Raw genomic sequence first — 19631 nt, 5'->3', positions numbered from 1 at the left:
TTGTGTATAGGCCAGTGACGGAAAAAAGTCTAATTTAAAACATTTTAAATTCAGGCTGTAACACAACAAAATGTGGAAAAAGTCAAGTGGTGTGAATACTTTATGGAGGCACTGTATCTGTGACAGCACACACTAGTCACTGGGCAGCAGTATCTAAACTCGGCAAGAAAAAAGAAACATCCCATTTTCAGGACCCTGTCTTTCAAAGATATTTGGATTTTTATGAATTAACTTCACAGATCTTCATTGTAAAGGGTTTAAACTCTATTTCCCATGCTTGTTCAATGAACCATAAACAATTCATGAACATGCACCTGTTGAACGGTCGTTAGGACACTAACAGCTTACAGACGGTAGGCAATTAAGGTCAGAGTTCTGAAAACTTAGGACACTAATGAGGCCTTTCTACGGACTCTGAAGAACACCAGAAGAAAGATGCCCAGGGTCCCTACTCATTTGAGTGAACGTGCCTTAGGCATGCTGCAAGGAGGCATGAGGACTGCAGATGTGGCCAGGGCAATAAATTGGAATGTCCGTACTGTGAGACGCCTAAGACAGCGCTACAGGGAGACAGGACGGACAGCTGATCGTCCTCTCAGTGGAAGACCACGTGTAACAACACCTGCACAGGATTGGTGCATCCAAATATCACACCTGCGGGACAGGTACAGGATGGCAACAACAACTGCCCGAGTTACACCAGGAACGCACAATCCCTCCATTAGTGTTCAGACTGTCCGCAATAGGCTGAGAGAGGCTACCTGAGGGCTTGCAGGCCTGTTGTAAGGCAAGTCCTCACCAGACATCACCGACAACAACGTCACCTATGGGCACAAACCCACCGTCGCTAGACCAGACAGAACTGGCAAAACTGTATCTTCACTGATGGGTCGTGGTTTTGTCTCATAAGGGGTGCTGGTCGGATTCACGTTTATCATCGAAGGAATGAGCGTTTAACCAAGGCCTGTACTCTAGAGCGGGATCGATTTGGAGGTGGACGGTCCGTCATGGTCTGGGGCGGTGTGTCACAGCATCATCGGACTGAGCTTTTTGTCATTGCAGGCAATCTCAACGCTGTGCGTTACAGGGAAGACATCCTCCTCCCTTATGTGGTACCCATCCTGCAGGCTCATCCTGACATGACCCCCTCACGCATGACAATGCCTCCAGACATACTGCTCATTCTGTGCGTGATTTCCTGCAAGACAGGAATGTCAGTGTTCTGCCATGGCCAGAGAAGAGCCCGGATCTCAATCCCATTGAGCACGTCTGGGACCTGTTGGATCGGAGGGTGATGGCTAGGGTCGTTACTTCCCAGAAATGTCTGGGAACTTTCAGGTGCCTTGGTGGAAGAGTGGGGTAACATCTCACCGCAAGAACTGGCAAATCTAGTGCAGTCCATGAGGAGGAGATGCACTGCAGTACTTAATGCAGCTGGTGGCCACACCAGATATTGACTGTTACTTTTGATTTTGACCCCCCCTTTGTTCAGGGACACATTATTCAATTTCTGTTAGTCACATGTCTGTGGAACTTGTTCAGTTTATGTCTCAGTTGTGAAGTCTTGTTATGTTCATTCAAATTTACACACACGTTAAGTTTGCTGAAAATAAACGTAGTTGACAGTGAGGACGTTTGTTTTTTTGCTGAGTTTATATGAGGATTATAAATGTTTTCATTATTACGCATGAGTTGAATCTTTGAAAGGCCATGTTTATTCCTAACGTAATTGCCCAGGTGTTAAACTTGCATAACTTGTATGATGGTGCTTGTGAGAGAAGTACTGTATAAGTTAACTAGGCTATATCATCCGGCCATGAATGGGAGTCCCATAGGGCGGTGCACAATTGGCCCAGCGTTGTCTGGGTTAGGCCAGGGCAGGCTGTCATTTTAAATAAGAATTTGTTTTTGACCAACTTGCCTAGTTAAATAAAAATAAATTAGACTGCTGTGTCCAGTTAGTTCAAGTAGCCTTTATCAGTGTGCTTCAAACATTTTCTTCTAAGACTCTGAACTGAGTCATGTTACAGTTTGTAATATGTTACAATCAACGCCTGCCAAAATCTTTAAAAAGTTGGCCACAGATTATGTTACAAGCAGTGGTACATGATTTATTTTCTGCATCAGACTTGACTCTTCTTCCAAAACTCTCTTGAAAGGGCTGAGTAGAGTTTCACTGTTTGTTTAATTTATGATATTGAATTGCTACTCACCATCAGTCCCTCTTTATAAAGACACTATTTGTGCCCTTTCACTCTGAGCAAGTCATAACATTACAATTACAGAGATAGCCTTTCAAGTGTTATTGATAGTCTACAGATTGTCAGTCCCTGTGTGTATTTTATTTTATTTGGTACAAATAGTTTCATGGCTTCTGCCCCAGCCTTTCCAGACGGAGTTGGGTCGCGATACAAGTAGTCAAGTAGTGCCCCATGAATAACTGTTCCCCAGCCTGCCAGTTGGCCTGACCGCTTACCTGGCTAGTTATTTATAGAGAACAATGGCTGCTGAACTGAAGAGAACACATTCCTCCTCGGCAGCTCAGTTGATTAACTTTCTGATAGGGAGATTACTGCGTGTGTGTTCTTCCGGAAAGTTATTCTCTACTGGTACAAGACGTAAAAAATGACCGTATTTTAAAAAAATTAGCCCCTTTTAGGGAGAAGTTTGTTCTCACACTCTTTTGGTCATGTTCCACTGCTCTGGGGGAAGAGAAACTTGTCACTGGGAGAGGGGGCGGAAGTTCCCATGGCTATTAAACTTTATGGCCCCTGAGGAGGAGTGACTCCTGTGTGAGGGAGGCTGATGAGTTGTCAGAGGGATGGATATCCGGAAGACAGCGGCTTGGTTGAGGGGATCCGCCTTCTTTCAGGGGTACAGATATTGGCATGACATGTGAGAACTTTGATCAAACTCTGTCTGTGTTGCGCTCACAAGAGTCAATGTTAAAACTAAGGAGCTCGGATGGTCCTTTCTCTGAAAACGTACTTCTAAAGCAACTAAACAAACGTTACTCTGTAAATTTGAGATCTAGAAATAAGAATGTTAAAAACTGAGTTATTGTGGGGACAGAGGAACTAATGTATACCCTGTGAAAGTAACCACTTCTTCCTCTTTACTTCCATATGACATAATCGTTTGAATGGGCTTGACGATTATATCATCAAATTTGTGAAAACACGGTCATTTAAGATGCGGTATATATCAAATGAAATGTTTTGATTCATTTACTTCCACAAGATGCACTACATTTTCTCCCATTAAATACCATTTTTTTAAAAAGGCTACTTCCTGGAATACCGACGAGTCACTTGCATAGCATATAGACGACAACAGCTGCCAGGAAGCTATGAAGTGTAGGCCTAAAACTCATGTGAGTTTAACTACACTCAAATAGAGACAGGTGGATGTCATTGCAATGTATTCAAAAGGATCTACTGTTTTCACACCTTAACAAGCGTGTCGGATGACTCATCTATGATTTAGCTGAGATTTCTCTCTTTCGTGTAAACACACATAGACACACACACACACACACACACACACACACACAACTCTTCTACCCCAAGTTCTGACATTGTTTGTGTATGAGTTGGTGCATTCCAGGGCTTTAGCTGACCAGCCAGCTGTCGCCATAGAAATTGCCAGAGTCTAGGGGTTTTATAACAGTAGAAGTTAAAACACAAGAGTTTAGAAAGGCCACTAAGTTCCTGTCTCTCTGAATTTATCTGCACCATATTAGCTGCTGTCACAGTCCTAAGATGTGTGATTAGTTCATGTTCATCAAGCAAACATGCATGTGGAGAGATGGTGGAGATGAGTCTATCTATACCTGTTATGGTGGAGATGAGTCTATACCTGTTATGGTGGAGGTGAGTCTATACCTGTTATGGTGGAGGTGAGTCTATACCTGTTATGGTGGAGGTGAGTCTATACCTGTTATGGTGGAGGTGAGTCTATACCTGTTATGGTGGAGGTGAGTCTATACCTGTTATGGTGGAGGTGAGTCTATACCTGGTATGGTGGAGATGAGTCTATAACTGTTATGGTGGAGATGAGTCTATAACTGTTATGGTGGAGATGAGTCTATAACAGTTCCAGTTATACTGTAGGATTGTCAGGAAAAGTCCATGTGATTGTGTGTGAGTGCATAACTGTGTGTGTGTGTGTGTGGGGTGGGGCTAGAGTATTGTTTGAGAAGGATCACGCCATGTGAAAACGCGTGTGTGTACACGCACGGGATGGAGTGTACAACGTGTGTGTGAGTCAGGGTTTCGCTAGCCAGAAATAGTTGCCTTTTGGCCTATGAACATTTTGAAAAGCCGATAAAGTTGGCAACTGCCAATTGTCCAGGAGCCTAGGCTTACTGGTTGTATGAATTTGTGGATCCATCCTCCCACAACTGTCCCAGAGTCTGTTTGGAATAGGCTATTTCCTTCTCGACAAGCTGACCAATATAATAGGTCAACTTTTCTACTATGGGGTATAGTAGATTGACGGACTAGTGGTTTTGCTGTTCATTACTTGTCTTGCTGGCTGAGGAAAAGTATTAGGTTGACTGTTATTCAAACTGTTATTCAAACAATCTTCAAAGTGCACAATATAATTTGGAAAGAAGGACACACATCGACTTGCATGATCTGTTATGGTTAATTACCATAATCTAAATGTGATTTCTGTCATCCTGAGCACCGTGGGAAAACGCCCTAATCGTGTTACACACCCAATGCCTATGGGTCCGGGCAGATGTCTGGTAAATAAAAAATGCCCAGTGCCACATTTTCCTAACTGAAACCCTGGTGTGAGTGTATAATTCCATTATTTAAGGTGGCCACCGCTGGTGGCAGCTGTCCAGAGGGGACAGTCATCCTGCCACAGTACAATAGTAGGGTGGGGACATTGACAGCAGGGCCAAGACCTCAAAAAGAGATACATAAATAAATCACTGAGTGCAACCCTGTCATTAGACACTAAGACCCTGGTTGTGTCTGAAATGGCACCCTATGCCCTATATAGTGCACTATTTTTGAACAGGGACTTCATAGGGTTCTGTTCAAAAGCTGTGCACTAGTATTTAGGGAATAGGGTGCAACTTCAGACACACATATACTTCAACCCTTTCATTAGATACTAAGACCCTGTGCTCCTAGACTGCATTTAACTGCTTACAGGTCTGACCAGTTCAAATGACGTAGGCCTCAATAGTTCAAAAGGCCCCCAAAGAGTGATAATGGAACACTTTTGGTCAGATAGGGGAGGGCAGACGGAGCGTGGAGGAAGGAACAAAAGCAATCATTAAACTGGGATGGAGCTTTTTCATCATGCACTACAAGGTGACCTGGGGGGGGATGACTCAAGGGGTATTAACAGAGAGAGCGAGAGGTAAAGACAGTCAAAGCCACAGAATGAGACACAGAGAAACAGACTATTCAAATGGTCCAGTCATCAGGCAGTCATATTTCCACATACATAACATGTACAAGTACACTCAATCTACCATCATCTACTTCCCTACTGCCAAATGAAAACTGCCAGTGTGCACTACCAATAGGTGGCACTATATTTTCCAACAGGGCTATGCATTTGGGTGAGATTTTTTTCCACACCCGAGTAGCCTCGTTTCACTGTCAAAAATAAAATGTACCATCTAGTGTTCAGCTAAATAACAACAATGTCAAATACAAGTAGCCTAGTCAAATAATGAACATCAAATTATATGAACCATTACTCTCTCGCGGGAATTCCACTAACGGTACGGAGCCAAACGTAGCTGCTGCTCATTCCATTTTCTCGAAAATTGATAAATGGTTCAAAAAAGTAAGGCCTGCGTCCATAGAGACGCATACCAGCTCCACTGGCAGTACTGCTACTACCAGCAGTACTACACGTGCACTTGACGACGCCAAGTTGTTCTGCTTCCGCGAGCACATCCAATGCTAGCATCAGTAATTCTACATTTGTTCTACATTCTACATAGCATGGACACTGACAGTTGTGAATCTGATGCAGCGCGAAGAGCTACTGCCTCCTTACCTGGGAAAGCACCGAACAACAGATAGTTTGCCCCGCAAACATGGCAATTTGAAAAATAAACCACGGGAGTTTTTTGAGCAAGAATTAAGACGACTTTCGAGTAACAAGACATGTATAAAAGCAACAGATACCATTAATAAGAAGGGGCTAGAAGCGTCTTATATGGTGTGCTACCGAGTGGCTAGCACAGGCAAGCCCCGTACTATTGTGGAGGACTTCATTATTCCTCCTGCCGCGGATATGGTTGAGACAATGCCGGGAGGAGGGCAAAAAAAACTATACAGACAATGACTTTATCAAACAACATTTGTTTCATGACACATCAGTGACATGGCAGGAGATGTTTTGAAACAATTACTGCTTCGCATACAAGCCAGTGAATTCTGTGGGTTACAGCTGGATGAGTCAACAGACGTGGCGTGGCGGGCCTGACACAGCTCCTTGTATATGTCCGTTACGTTTATGGGGGGGGTCAATTAAGGAAGACATCCTTTTCTGCAAACCAGGACAACCGGAGAGGATATTTTTAAAGTACTGGACAGCTTTGTGACATCAAATGGACTTTGGTGGTCAAGATGTGTTGGTATCTGTACTGATGGTGCAAAAGCCATGACAGGGGGACATAGTGGAGTGGTAACATGCGTGCAAGCAGCTGCTCTGACGCCACCTGGGTTCACTGCAGCATCCAAGAGGCTCTTGCTGCCAAAGGAATGCCTGACATCTTGAAAGACCTTTTGAAAATGGTTAACTTTGTTAAAGAAAGGCCCCTGAAAATACCCTGTGTATTTTCTGCACTATGCAATGATATGGGCAGCGACCACGTAACGCTTTTACAATATACCGAAGTGTGCTGGTTATCAAGGGGGAAAGTATTGGCACGTTTTTTTTTTTTTTTAATTGAGAGACGAACTTAACGTTTTCTTTACTGACCATCATTTTCACTTGTCTGACCGCTTGCATGGCCTATCTAGGTGATGTTTTTTCTCGTCTGAATGATTTGAATCTAGGATTACAGGGACTTTCCGCAACTATATTCAATGTGCGGGACAAAATTGAGGCTATGATTAAGAAGTTGGACCTCTTCTCCGTCTGCATTAACAAGGACAGCACACAGGTCTTTGTATGATTTTTCATGTGCAAACGAACAAGCTTACGGACAATGTCAAATGTGATATAGTGAAGCACCTGAGTAAGTTGGGTGCACAATTTCGCGGGTACTTTCCTGAAACAGATTACACAAACAACTGGATTCGTTATCCCTTTCATGCCCTGCCTCCAGTCCATTTACCGATATCTGTACAAGAGAGCCTCATCAAAATTGCAACAAGTGGTTCTGTGAAAATGTAATTTAAATCAGAAGCCACTGCCAGATTTCTGGATTGGGCTGCGCCTAGAGTATCCTGCCTTAGCAAATCGTGCTGTTAAGACACTGATGCCCTTTGCAACCACGTACCTATGTGAGAGTGGATTCTCGGCCCTCACTAGCATAAAAACTAAATACAGGCACAGATTGTGGGAAATTATTTAAGACTGAGACTCTCTCCAATACAACCCAACATTGCAGAGTTATGTGCATCCTTTCAAGCACACCCTTCTCATTAACCTGTGCTGAGTTATTCACAATTTCCAATGAACAAATAAGGTTTGAAATGTAAGATGGTTAAATAAAGAGCAACATTATTGATTATTATCATCATATTATTTGTGCCCTGGTCCTATAAAAACTCTCACTTCCAAAAGAGCCGGATTGTGACAAAAACTCACTCATTCTTATATGTTTAATAAATGTATTGTATCGTGTGTGGCAGGCTTACAATGATGTTAAAGAACAACGTGAAAGTGCACTGACCCTGGTGCTTAGAGGGGGCACGCAGCTGGAGGTTGAATGTTTGAAGGGGTACGGGACTATAAAACGTTTGGGAACCACTGCCATAGTAGAATGGACATTTGCTTAGCAATTTAACTCATCTAAAATAATATTACACATATTACTGTAGGTCTGCTTCATTCACTTTTATAGGTAGAAAATGGTGATTGAAGCAGACCTAGTCGATTAAAAAAAATGTAAATACATGCTTTTTTAGCTTTTTAACTACTTATTTCATATTCCTACTCTTCAAGGTCTCTACTAACAGGAATGGTGACATTTTAATACCTCGCCAACTTAATTCCTGCCTTTTATCCCATATCTTTGGTCACTGATTTGGAGTTTTCTTTAAAGCCCACTGAGTTATAGTGCCACAACACTTTTTTGCAGCAACTAAAAAGGATACACGTTATGCTAATGAATGCAGGATGGCTGGGGGAGTTGACCGATAAAGTTTGTGTGAAGATGTTCTTTCATATCCACTTCTATATCCATTGTCAAAAGATGCTCTACCAGCCAGTTGAGAATAGGGTTAAAGGGTTATTGGACAAGTTCAAGTAATCCCTTACCGTTTCAGTTCTTCCTTTCGGTGTCTAATGAACACGACCCAGGTCTGTGTGTGAGAGGCTAGGTGTGTTGTTATACCACTACTGGAACAATACATTCAAATGTCAGCCATCTTTTGTTCTGGCAAGTAGGTTGTGGACGGGCACACTGTACCAGTTTGCTGGTGATTACTATGAGTACCCTACCACTCCCTGACAGGAGTAAGGGAGGGAAGGTGTGTACCACACACACGCACACACACACACACACCTGAGCTTGACAGAGATTGGCATTGACATAAGATTCATGTAGGAGGCAAACTAGGGATTCAGCCTTTGTACAGTAAATATCTCACCAATAGGCCTGTTCTGCAGAGGGCACACAATCATCAGTGCAAGAGATCACTCGTCAGAAGACACCTCAACAGATAACCCATTGATAAATCCCTGTTTATGGCCTATACAGTAATACCATATCACGCATGTGTCTCAGAGTGTGGTGAGTTACAGTAAGGTGTGATTTCTGGTCCCAACATGCAGAGGCATTATGACACACAGATCCAGGACAAAGTCTACTGGGTAGGACTATTATATTCTTCCAGGATGAACAGAGTGAAAGAATCCCAAAAATAGTGTGTGTGTATTCATACGTTTGTGTGTATTCATACGTTTGTGTGTTTTCATGGAGCAAATGCTTTCGGAGTGAAATTACAGCTTGGGTTTTTACATGCCGATTATGGAAGGGGGAAATATGTGCACATTCTAGGAAAGAATGTGCTACCGTCACTGACACGCGGGGAGAAGCTGGAAAAAGTTAGTAAATTTTCATTTTTCATCACAACAGAACATACCAGCCACTGTAGCAATATGACCAACCACGGAAGAGACCAAGTACCAGCTATAAGTGGAGGCTAACGGTTAGCAGTTAGCAGCTAATGCATCATGCTAACATTAGTTTGGCCCTAAATGCAGGACATTCTAATAAGCATTTTTCAGGAATATAGTGACAACACCAACCACAGCTTGGCTTGGAATAGTATTCTTTACATCAACGAAAGGGAAAAAAATGATTGCCATTACGCTAACTAGTCCTATGGAGCTTATGTACGGTACACATAGTAAAATAGCAACCAACCAACGACTATGAACGTGTGACTTTTTAAAACAGAAATATCTACTTGAATATGGAAATGAAAATATGAATTTGAAGACAAATCCTGACTTGAGACGCACGCTGATAACTTTTCACACAAACACAACAAGCATTATTTAGCATTCCACCATCTCCCTATGCATTTAAACATATTTATTCATGAATCCTTGAATAAATGAAATCGAAGCCTGATAGTTATTTTGAGATTCACGGGGAGATACTCTTTGATGATGGTTGAAAGGCTTTGTGGGGCGGTGTGATGAGAGAGAGCTCTTTGTGAAACCGCCTGTTGTCCACGCAAACACACACCGTTTGAAAGGCCTCCTGTAGGCCTACTCCATTCAACTGAACCCACTGCACTGAACACACACACAAGATTGATGCGCCTATATATTACACAGATCGCACAAACTGTACCGAACCAGGTAACTTAACACCCATGGATACACACACACACAAACACACACACCAACCAACCCATCACACACATAGCCCATCACAGATCGCATACCCTCCTCTCCAGTCTTGGCATTAATGCTGGCGCTGGGTTTTTTTCCGAGGGTTGCGTTTCATCTTGGTCCCTGACTACTAACCTGGATTGATCGGAGATCTTCATCATGTCAAAGTACTGTGTGTTTGATGCAGTAAGCAAATGACAGAACAAAGCTCTCCTAACTCTGTATACATACAGTATGTGTGAATCAACCCCTATGAGAATGTACCTCAGATAGCAGCCAAGGAGCATACACACACACACACACACACACACACACACACACACACACACACACACCTTCCTTCGGTGGCTTATTAACCAATTGTGACACTATGGAGGAAGTGAGGTATGCATTGCTCTCCTGCCCCTATTCATCAAACATCTCAGAGTAGTGCTGATCCAAGATCAGTTTAGCCTTTCCGATCATATTTAATAAGAGGGGAGACCTCATCCCAGACCAGCACTACAAGGGGTGTAAAAGTGGCTATATAAAAATATCAAACATCATACTGAAAACAGGAGAGTGAGTGAGAGAAATCTGGGTGAGAGTACAAGTATTTCTAAGTGGGTGTGTGAGTGAGCGAGAGAGGAAGAGTGAGAGCACCAGACAGACAGAGAGAGCGCCAGAGCACCAGGCCAGCTGCGGAGTGTGGGATGGGGACTGGGAAATGGAGTGAATGAGGGACAGCCCTGGGAAGAAACACAAATATTTTTCCTCCTCTCTCCAGCAGCAGCATGGGGCAGGCAACAGCTCTGCCTCTGACACAGCAGGAAAAACAACAGTTATTTATAACGTCTGGTAAAGGGGACAACAACAAGACGGAGGACAGATGTACAGAGGAGGACTGGAATGGCCAGAGGAGTGACTCCCGAGAGGGGCGGAGAAAATAGATCTGATTAATAAAGAGAGAGAGCCAACTAATTCAATTTCTAATATCTCAGTTAACAAAATACTATAGTGCCCGATTCACACTGGCTGGCCTGGTTATACATCCACTATAGCTACTGGAAGCGTGCTGGAGAGGACAATGCGAAAAGCAAAGAGCCGAGCCAGCACAGCTTGGTTAAGGTCTATAATTTTGTTGAAATGTAATAGGTTTTGAAGAGCTTCTGAAGAGATTTACTAGTTCCTCTTAGTCTCCACAGTTGCTCTATAACAATCAGTCTGCAAAGTCAGTGACAGTTTAACAGGTGAGGTTAGGTATTTCCAGACTGTAGCATTACAGTAAGAGACACCAAAGACCACTAGGGGGCACACACACACACACACACCCACGAATATGCATGATCCAGCCCTTAAGGCAAACATTACACACTCTGTTATGCCACACCAAAGAACATACAGTACGAGGTGATGAATTACAGGCACACACATGCACACTTAGCTTTCACACACACTAAGTCACACTGTGGATCAACACACCAACACACACAAGTCCCAGATGCTCTCCACCTCTCATGACTCAGAAGACCAGGAAATGAAGCATGGAACAGACAGAATAACAAACTGACAGTGACGGAGCCAAAGAAAGCACAGGCCAGAGATATTACAGTCCACAATATGTTACAGGACACCACTAACTAAAGAGCTGCTGGGTTAACATTTACTCCGCTACGCTTTCATGCTTAAGCCAAAGTGGTGTCCATATTTAGCACTTTAGCATTGAAAGGTAGGGGTGGGCAAATACCCTCTGTATGATTTTCCAATACCGTAAACACAGTTTAAGAAATGTGAATATTTTATACTTTTAAAATAAATACCTGCAGTCAACATGTGCACTAGGTATTAGATATAAACGGATCGCAAGTTTACCGCTACTAGTTTCCAAAAACAGCCGTTTTGTGTGTGCTGCAAACTACGTTTTGAAATACTTGCAGCGCTTTATGAGCTGGGTTGTCTGTCTCAGTCGTAAACGTTTGACTGCGCTCGTCAGCATTTACCTACCATCCTTAATGGGGATTCTTTAGTATTTTGTTGGCATTCTGGAAAGTGAAGATTATTGGGGCTTTTTCCCCCCATAAAAATGTAATAAAAAGTGACCCGTATGTGCTATAGGGGTAAAATTGTATATCACAGGAATCTGGATACCACCCAATCCTGTCAAACGGCTACAATAAGCATTAGCGATTATTCAGTTTATTAATTGTATTTTTTCACGCCGGTAATACCAAATGTGACCTTGGCGCATTCCACTTCATAACATTGGGCTACAAAACGTGCTTAGGGGAATTAGTTTACGGAGGGTCCTTCAACCCATTTTCATGTGACTCAAATATACTTAGACACGCTTGGATTTGCTTGGAACAAGGTGGACTGTAAAGGAGCTATGCTAAAGGATTACATGCACACAAACACAGACAGAGATGCAGTACAGAAACACTGAACAACTGGTCCATTCATTTTCGACCAACAGTGGACCAACCCACCCCTCTTTGGAAAAACCAATGGACTAATCCTCTTTTCAGGGTTGTGTTGTATAGAAGTATTTTCATAATCAAATCAAAAGTTTATTGGTCACGTACACAGTTTTGCAGATGTCTACGCAGGTGCAGCGTTAATGCTTACGTTTCTAGCTACAACAGTGCAGCAATATCCACCAATATCCAACCAGCAATATCCAGTGCAGCAATATCCACCAATATCAAACCACTAGGCAGGGTAGCCTACTGGTTAGAGTGTTGGACTAGTAAACGGAAGGTTGCAAGTTCAAATCCCAGAGCTGATAAGGTACAAATCTGTTGTTGTGCCCCTGAACAGGCAGCTATCCCACTGTTCCTAGGCCGTCATTGAAAATAAGTTGACTTGCCTAGTTAAATAAATACAATAACAATACGCACAATCCACTTTTTTTTGAAGAACAAGAAATTTAAACATATCGGAAAGAGCAATATTAGAACAAGCAATGTTGAGTCTGGAATATAAATATATAGTGCATTCAGAAAGTACTTATACCCCTTGACTTATTCCACATTTTGTTGTGTTACAGCCTGAATTCAAAATTGATTCAATTTCTTATCTCACAACACCCCATAATGACGAAGTGAAAACATGTTTTTAGACATTTTTGCTAGATTTCTTGAAAATGAAATTACAGAAATGTCAATTTTAACACCCACAGATGGACGCACACACCAACTAACCCAGCACACATACAGTGTACAACAATAGTGTTTAACAGGATGTTTTAATGGCTACCTTGTCTCTGCACCCCACACATACAGATAATTGTAAGGTCCCTTAGTGGAGCAGTGAATTTCAAACACAGATTCAACCAAAGACCAGGGAAGTTTTCCAATGCCTCTCAAAGAAGGGCACCGATTGGTAGATGGGTAAACATTTTAAAGCATACATTGCATATCCCTTTGAGCATGGGGAAGTTATTACTTACACTTTGGATGGTGTATCAATACACCCAGTCACTACAAAGATACAGGCGTCCTTCCTAACTCAGAGAGGAAAGAAACCACTCAGCGATTTCAGGAGAAAACTGATGATGGATCAAGAACTTTGGAGTTACTCCACAATACTAACCTAATTGACAGAGTGAAAAGAAGGAAGCCTGTACAGAAAATAAATATTACATCCTATTTGCAACAAGGCACTAAAGTAATACTGCAAAAATGGTGGCAAAGCAATTAATGTTTAGTCCTGAATACAAAGTGTTAGGTTACGTTTGGGGTAAATCGAATACAAAAGCTGAAGAACATACGCACATCCAGGTACTTTCTGCTGGTGCTGGAGTTGTAGGTGAATTCATGGCAAATAAAAATGCTGCACATTGCTGCTCATACTCATATGTGATTTTGTTTCAACCCTTAGGTCTTCATCAGGCATGGATGCGTTTTTAATAATTTCCAAATCCAATACAACACATTACTGAGTATCACTCTCCATACTGTCAAGCATAGTGGTGGCTGCATCATGTTATGGGTATGCTTGGAACTGGGGAGTTTTTCCAGGATAAAAGAGAAACGGAATGAAGCTAAGGACAGGCAAAATCCTAGAGGGAAAACGTTGTTCAGTCTGCTTTCCACCAGACACTGAATTCACCTTTAAGCAGGACAATAAAACAGAAGGGAAAATCTACACTGGAGTTGCTTACCATGAAGACAGTGAATGTTCCTGAGTAGCCGAGTTACAGCTGACTTAAATCTGCATGAAAATCTATGGCAAGACCTGAATATGGTTGCCTAGCAGTGATCAACTACCAATTTCACAGAGGTTGAAGAATTTTGAAAATAATAAAAAAATGGGCAAATGTTGCACAATCCAGGTGTAGAAATCTCTTAGAAACGTATTGTTACAACTCCCGCCGAGGGTGGCTCCCCTGCCTGTTCGGGCGGCGCTCGGCGGTCATCGTCACCGGCCTACTAGCCGCCACCGATCCCTTTTCCCTTGTCTGTTGGTTTAGTCTTATTAGTTGCACCGGTTTCTTTTGTGTTTCTTGATTTCTGGTCTATGTAAGCCTGTTTGGCCCGCTGGGGTTTGTGCGTGATTATTTTGTGTTCACTGTCGGTTGGATGTATTTTCTCTCTGGATCATTTTGCCCTGTGTGCTTGGGCGGGTCAGTGTTTCTGCGCCCTGTGTTTGGCGTGACCGTTTTTTGTGCCGGAGAGAATAAATTGTCTGTTATTGAACCCTCTGCTCTCTGCGCCTGACTCCTACCTTCCACACTTACCCAGAAAGACTCACAGCTGTAATCGCTGTCAAATTCTAACATTTATTGACTCAGGGTGTTGAATACTCATCTAAATCAAGAAATATTTGTTTTATTTTTCATAAATGTTTTAAACATGTTAGAATTTTTCTTACACTTTGACATTACCGAGTATTTTAATCCCACTTTGTAACAACAAAATGTGGAAAATGTCAAGGTGTGTGAATACTTTCTGAAGGCATTATACATATGTATTTATATTCCAGACTCTGACATTGCTCGTTCTGATATTTCTTAATTCCTTTATTTTTTTTGTTGGTATTCATGTGTATTGTTTTGTACTGTTAGGTATTACTGCACTGTTGGAGCTAGAAACATAAGCATTTTGCTGCACCTGCGATAACCTCTGCAAATTATGTGTACGCATCCAATAAAATGTGATTTGATGAGCACATTTTTACTCCTGAACTTATTTAAGAGAATACTTGACTCAAGACATTTCAGCTTTTCATTTTTGATTAATTTGTAGTAAAAACTAAAAAACAATAATTCCACTTTGATATTATGGGGTATTGTGTGTAGGCCAGTGTCATTTACTTTTTACCCCTTTTTCTCCCGAATTTTGTGATTTCCAATTGGTAGTTACAGTCTTGTCCCATCGCTATAACTCCAATTACGGACTCGGGAGAGGTGAAGGTTGCGAGCCATGCGTCCTCCAAAACACAACCCTGCCAAGCCGCACTGCTTCTTGACACACTGCTTGCTTAACCTGGAAGCCAGTGTGTCGGAGGAAACAATGTACAACTGGCGACCGTGTCAGCGTGCATGCACCCAGCCCGCCACAGGAGTCGCAATGGGACAAGGACATCTCGGCCGGCCAAACCCTCCCCCAATCCGGACTTTGCTGGGCCAATTGTGCGCCGCTTCATGGGTCTCCCAGTCAAGGCCAGCTGCGACACAGCCCAGGATTAAACCCGGGCCTGTAATGATGCCTCAGTGCCTTAGACCGCTGCACCAGTCAGGAGGCCCCACAAAATCTCAATTCAATCCATTTTAAATTCAGGCTGTACCACATTTGAAAAAAGTCAAGGGGTGTGACTACTTTCTGAAGGCACTGTATATGTATGTGAATGGTGTGTACAGACAGTATATGAATAGAAAATGTGTGTTCAACAGTAGTTATATAAATGACTAGAACACAATATAAACATATAAAGTGGGTAAAACAGTATGTAACATGATTAAAGTGACAAACTTTCTGCAATTCGTCATTTGGCCATGTAATAAGCATTTAGCTGCCCCTGCTATAACATCTGTTAAACTGTGTATGATTTTGATAGAGCAAGAGAGAGTGACAGCTGTCTTTGCCCCCCACACTGAATGATGCGTGTGTAGAAAACACCCGTCAACAAAGAGCCCCTTTGTGTTGTTGTGCCCAAATGTCACTTTTCCATAACGTAAACATAAATCACAGGGTGTCGGGTGCTTACTGTGCACAGCGAGCAGCAGTGCATAAACTCCCAGGGGTGAAAACAATGCCGTAAAATAGTAGGGGGCCAGTGCCACTGTAGCAGCAGAAACAGTGATTACTTCCTACCATAGGCTGTTGAGAGACGAGGACTGGGTCGTATTCATTAGGGCACACTGTAGCACAACACACAACGAAATTAGCGTTTCTTATTGGACAAATTGAGGTAGTCCCTCCGTGCTTCAGTCCGTTTTCTTCCGTTTGGTGCCTAATCAATACAACCCAGGGAAAAGACAAGGGATACATCTAGATCGACAATCTACAATGGCTTCCTATCCTCGACTTCTTCACCTCTCATGGACTGAGATGATAATGTTTTGAAAAAGGTATCCGACCATAACATATAAATAAACACAAACAAAGTGCAAAGGTAATATTGTGTGTGTGGGGGGTCATCTTTCTTCTCCAATTTAATCCAATCAGATAACACAGGATTGTACAGCGATATACAATAAAGGATGCCTACCGGGATATAGTGTTCACCTGTTCAGCTCGTTCACATCAGTGCAGATGAAAGAAAGGAGGCGAGGAGATGAAGCCACTTTAAAAACTATTGAGATGCAGCCCTGTAGAGAAAAAGAAAAGTGTTTAATGTAGCTCAAGTTTGTCTCTATTAAGGCAGGCCGCTGAAACAAGATGGCCGATAAAGATAGCAAAGGAACTGGTCACTTCCAAAATACTTAATCTCAAATTCAGTATGAGATTATTTATTTTTATTGTTTAAAATGTAACCTTTATTTCACTAGGCAAGTTCGTTAAGAACAAATTCTTATTTACAATGACGACCTACACCGATAGTCAGTGTGATATTGAAATAGACAGAAATAACACTAGGGGCTCTGTTTTAACAAACCTAAAGCAATGGTAAAATCTAAGCGCTATAGGTTCAGAGGTGTCAAATATTTTAGCTATTTTCATAACCGGAATTATGGGCGCAGTAGCTAGCAGTGGCGCAAAAGGGCTGGGTTTTGAATAAACACGGTTTTAGGTGTGTCGAGGCTTGATCCCTCACTGGCCAATCAGAACGCGCTCCATAGCGTAATACACTGAGTATACAAAACATTAGGAACTCCTTCCTAATTCATAACCGGAATTATGGGCGCAGTAGCTAGCAGTGGCGCAAAAGGGCTGGGTTTTGAATAAACACGGTTTTAGGTGTGTCGAGGCTTGATCCCTCACTGGCCAATCAGAACGCGCTCCATAGCGTAATACACTGAGTATACAAAACATTAGGAACTCCTTCCTAATTTTGAGTTGCACTCCCTTTTGCCCTTAGAACAGCCTCAATTCATTGGGGCATGGACTCTAAAAGGTGCTGACAATATTCCACAGGGATGCTGGGCATGTTGATTCAAATGCTTCCCACAATTGTGTCAAGTTGGCTGGAAGTTGTAAGAAGCCTAAATGCATGACTTCAATATGGAAATGTATTGTTAAACATAGCATTTGCACTGATATAGGGGCTAGGCCTACTGTAAATTGCATTATGTCTGCCATGTCTGAGCCACGGACATGCCAAACGTTGTCAATAAGCAAGATTAAATTCACTAAAGATGGGCCTTAAAAAGAGAGTGAATAATTCTAATCAATTCCAGACCGTAAATAGATCAAAGACAAACAAATCAAATTTACATGAAGACATTTTGGAAATAAAAGTGGTAGTTGTGTACCAGTTATATGACTGGACAAAGACAACCACCAAAACAACAATGTCCATGAAGAAACCCTCAAATCTCTTCAGTATAAACCAATGCATTAGGTTACAGAACTGTGTGTTTCTCTCCAGCGTACATACAGGGCACATGGGGATAAATGTTGACCTTAACACATTCCCATTTATTCCCCCAAAGGACTCTTCGCCTGGGTCTGCGAAATGCCACGGATTCCTGGAGCTTTGGATCACTAGCCTGGGGCTCTCTCCCTGGCTGGATGGTGCACCGGTTCAGCTGGCGCCTAGCCAAACTCGGCTAGGTGAACCAAACGAGTGTGCTCGCATGCCTTCCACCTTTGCTTGAAAGAAAAACAGCAATAGTAGTCAGAATGAATCTAAGGTAACTCAAATCTGTCATTCATTTGAACTTTTTTTGCAGAGGATATCTTAGTTGCGCAATTTTACTAACTAGGATGTTTGGTGCAGTATTTCTCAAGTGAAAACGTATGCATGAAACAAGGCATCCATCGTTGAATGACAAACGACTTCATTGAGGAATCCCTACTGTTGATCAATCACCAAACAAAGAGGCGTAGTCGTAGGATTCCGAACATTAGCTTGACTCGAGAAAAAATGTGTGCACGAACAGCTGATGTTGCCATAAGATATGGACAAACTGTTCCAAACTGTTTTGGATGGGGAGCATGCGGGCGCCTTAACCCAAGATCAGTGCACCCAGTCTTGGTAGAGGTTGTTCATTCACAGCCTCTCGTGTGAGTGAGTGAGAGAGAGAGGGGGGATTAGCCCTGGCTAGGCCCCCTGTGGTTGTGGTACTAATGTGGCGCTGGCCACTGATTGGGTTGGAAACACAGATAAAGGTCAGACTGAGGGGTCGGGGACTCGGGGACCAGGTGACAGAACAATAGGAAAATCCCCTCTCTTTTCCCTGTGTTCATTGGATTCCAAGATGGCACCGCAGAGACAATGGCTGAGGGTGCTGAAGAGAGGTGATTATGTTCCTCATATTACCAGGCACAACACACACCACTTTCTCATATTTTGTTCCCACACACCACATGCACACATACACCTCTCATACACTGAACACAAACATACACTCCCTTTACAAATATACAAACACATAACTGTAAACCAATCACAGCTGTACAAAGACATGATAAACTCTACTTCATAAAGCAACCAATATTACAGGACTGGAGCTAGGTCTATATCCAGCCAAACATAACTGTGACAGAAGAATGAGGGGTAGATTGGTGAGGATAAATAAAAGGAGAAGATAAGAGTTCCAAGTACATTCCTGTGGTGAGCTAGCTTACATAACCATATTTACATTATATATATATATATATATATACACAGTGCCTTGCGAAAGTATTCGGCCCCCTTGAACTTTGCGACCTTTTGCCACATTTCAAGCTTCAAACATAAAGATATAAAACTGTATTTTTTTGTGAAGAATCAACAACAAGTGGGACACAATCATGAAGTGGAACGACATTTATTGGATATTTCAAACTTTTTTAACAAATCAAAAACTGAAAAATTGGGCGTGCAAAATTATTCAGCCCCCTTAAGTTAATACTTTGTAGCGCCACCTTTTGCTGCGATTACAGCTGTAAGTCGCTTGGGGTATGTCTCTATCAGTTTTTCACATCGAGAGTCTGAAATGTTTTCCCATT

At 42.4% G+C, this 19631-nt stretch overlaps 1 protein-coding gene across 1 annotated transcript in view; it reads right to left on the bottom strand.

Annotated features, from left to right (window-relative positions):
* plxnb1b (plexin b1b) overlaps positions 1-19631 on the bottom strand; it is a 134580-nt gene that overhangs the window by 47675 nt on the left and 67274 nt on the right. Inside the window, 1 exon segment of the mRNA XM_021568531.2 lies at positions 16764-16846. The gene's annotated coding sequence lies outside the window, so the exon portion shown is untranslated.

This window comes from Oncorhynchus mykiss, chromosome 17, assembly GCF_013265735.2.
Source record: "Oncorhynchus mykiss isolate Arlee chromosome 17, USDA_OmykA_1.1, whole genome shotgun sequence".
In the NCBI taxonomy this organism is placed as follows: domain Eukaryota; kingdom Metazoa; phylum Chordata; class Actinopteri; order Salmoniformes; family Salmonidae; genus Oncorhynchus; species Oncorhynchus mykiss.
The sequence above is the reverse complement of the archived record's forward strand: the minus strand, read 5'-3'. Positions and strand labels throughout refer to the sequence as shown.